A 2823-nucleotide genomic window follows, 5' to 3' on the forward strand; every position below is an offset into this window, starting at 1 on the left:
AATTTTTTGTATTTTTAGTAGAGACAGGGTTTCGTCATTTTGGCCAGGCTTGTCTTGAACTCCTGACCTCAGGTGATCTGCCCGCCTCAACCTCCCAAAGTGCTGGGATTACAGGTGTGAGCCAACATGCCTGACCTGCTTCTTTTTTTTTTTTTTTTTTTTGAGACGGAGTTTCGCTCTTGCTACCCAGGTTGGAGTGCAATGGTGCGATCTCAGCTCACCGCAACCTCCGCCTCCTGGGTTCAGGCAATTCTCCTGCCTCAGCCTCCTGAGTAGCTGGGATTACAGGCACGCACCACCATGCCCAGCTAATTTTTTGTATTTTTAGTAGAGATGGGGTTTCACCATGTTGACCAGGATGGTCTCGATCTCTTGACCTCGTGATCCACCCGCCTCGGCCTCCCAAAGTGCTGGGATTACAGGCTTGAGCCACCGCGCCCGGCCATGCTTCTTATTTTAAAATGTAGCAGAAGGCTCTCACCTGTAATCCCAACACTTTGGGAGGTCAAGGTGGGAGAATTGCTTAAGGCCAGGAGTTCGAGACTAGCCGGGTGATGTAGCAAGACCCTATTTTTACAAAAAAATGTAAAAATTCACTGGGCATGATGGTACATGCCCCATGATCCCAGCTACTTGGGAGGCTGGGGTGAGAGGATTGCTCGGGCCCAGGAGGTCAAGGTTACAGTGAGCTGTGATTGCACTACAAAGAGAGAGGCAGACACCAGGGGTGGTGGCTCACACCTGTAATCCCATCACTTTGGGAGGCCAACGCAGGAGAATCATCTGAGGTCAGGATTTCGAGACCAGCCTGGCCAACATGGTGAAACCCCTCATCTACCAAAAATACAAAAATTAGCTGGGCTGGTAGTGGCCACCTGTAATCCCAGCTACTCGGGAGCCTGAGACAGGAGAATTGCTTGAACCTGGGAGGCGGGGGTTGCAGTGAGCCGAGATTGCAGCACTGCACTCCAGCCTGGGTGACAGAACAAGACACTGTCTCAAAAAAAAAAAAAAAAAAAAAGAGCAGGAGGAAACATGGGTAAGAACCTTTATTGTAGTTTCCCTGGGAGAGGCACAGTGAGGCAGATGAAAGTTGCCATGGGCTGGTTTGAACAATGTCTCCAGGCTCTGGGGCATGGGTGCTTTTCCTAAGTGCCTAGCACGTGACCCTAAAGTAATCAGGTCAGGGCAATAGGCTCAGGGTGTCACAGCTCTGCAAAGGAGGTGATTGTGGGGTGTGAGCTTGCATAGGAACCGTGTGCTCCTGGACAAGCCAGTTGTTTGCAAACTCTTGAACAAATTAGCTAACCCTGAAGAAATCAGGGAACTCGGGGAGAGGCATTAGCAAGGCACAAGAAGCCAAAGCATCAGAAAAAAGGAAAGAAACTCCTGGCTTCAAGTGAGCCTCACAGAAAGACCAGTCCCCTCCTGTGGGGCCCCATCTTCTGAGGACCCCCAGACTAGGAAGCTCTTCATTGTTTCTCTCCTCTATGGGCTTCTCTGCATGCTATCATTTCTTTTTCCTTCTGTATTTTTATTTTATTTTATTTATTTTGAAAGGGAGTCTTGTTCTGTCACCCAGACTGGAGTGCAGTGGCATGATCTTGGCTCATTGTAACCTCTGCCTCTTGGGTTCAAGTGATTCTCCTGCCTCAGTCTCCCAAGTACCTGGGATTACAGGCATCTGCCACCATGCCCAGCTATTTTTTGTATTTTTAGTAGAGATGGGGTTTCGCCATATTGGCCGGGCTGGTCTTGAACTCCTGACCTCAGGTGATCCACCCACCTCGGCCTCCCTACGTGCTGGGATTACAGGTGTGAGCCACCGCATTTGGCCTGTATTTTTATTTATTATTATTTGGGTCAGGGTCTCACTGTTGGCCAGGCTGGAGTGCAGTGGGGCAACCACCGCTCAATGCAGGCTTGAACTCCTGGGCTCAGGTGATCTTCCCACCTCAGCCTCCCGAGTAGCTGGGACTACTCGTCCAGTCTTTTCCCTTTCACCTTGCTTTCCCTGGGGCCTGTTCCCCTGCACTACCTGGCTCCTGTGTCCCCAGAGAGCTGGCCAAGCAGCAAGGGAAAGGGGTTTCCCCTGCATGTCTTACTAGGGCTAAGGGACAGAACCCAAGTTAACCACCCACCTGCACGTTTGATATCACCACAGGGTCTGGCAGCTACACCCTCTGCAGACACGTGGATCAGATCTCAGTTCTGTCACTCTGTGACGTCCTTTTGCAATTTGTTGAAAAGCAAGTGAATCCTGTGCCCAGACACAGTGGCACATACCTGTAGTCCCAGGTTTCCAGGAGGCTGAAGTGGGAGGATTGCTTGAGCCCAGAAGTTCAAGACCAGCCTGGGCAACATGGTCAGGCCTTTTCTCCACAAAAGATAAAATTAGCCAGACGTGGTGGTGTGCACCTGTGCTGTTCGCTACTCAGGAGGCTGAGGTGTGAAGATGGCTCAAGCCCCAGAGGTCGAAACTGCAGTGAGCTGTGATCGTGCCCCTGTACTTTAGCCTGGGCAAAAGAGTAAGACCCAGCCAGGAGTGGTGGCTTATGCCTATAATCCCAACACTTTGGGAGGCTGAGGTGGGCATATCACCTAAGGTCGGGAGTTGAAGACCAGCCTGACCAACATGGAGAAACCCCATCTCTACTAAAAATACAAAAATAGCCAGGCATGGTGGCACATGCCTAGAATCCCAGCTACTCGGGGGACTGAGGCAGGAGAAGTGCTTGAACCTGGGAGGTGGAGGTTGTGGTGAGCCAAGGTCATGCCAGCCTGGGCAACAAGAATGAAACTCCGTCTCAAAAAAAAAAAAAA

At 50.9% G+C, this 2823-nt stretch overlaps 1 long non-coding RNA gene across 1 annotated transcript in view; it reads left to right on the forward strand.

Annotated features, from left to right (window-relative positions):
* The first annotated feature begins 452 nt into the window (after positions 1–452).
* Positions 453–2823, forward strand: part of LOC116532911 — a 6705-nt gene continuing 4334 nt past the window's right edge. Inside the window, exon 1 of the long non-coding RNA XR_004260992.1 lies at positions 453–463. This is a non-coding gene — a long non-coding RNA (uncharacterized LOC116532911). The remainder of the gene's footprint in view (positions 464–2823) is intronic.

Source organism: Sapajus apella, unplaced genomic scaffold (genome assembly GCF_009761245.1).
Source record: "Sapajus apella isolate SASKATOON/1434 unplaced genomic scaffold, GSC_monkey_1.0 scaffold77, whole genome shotgun sequence".
Lineage (NCBI taxonomy): Eukaryota > Metazoa > Chordata > Mammalia > Primates > Cebidae > Sapajus > Sapajus apella.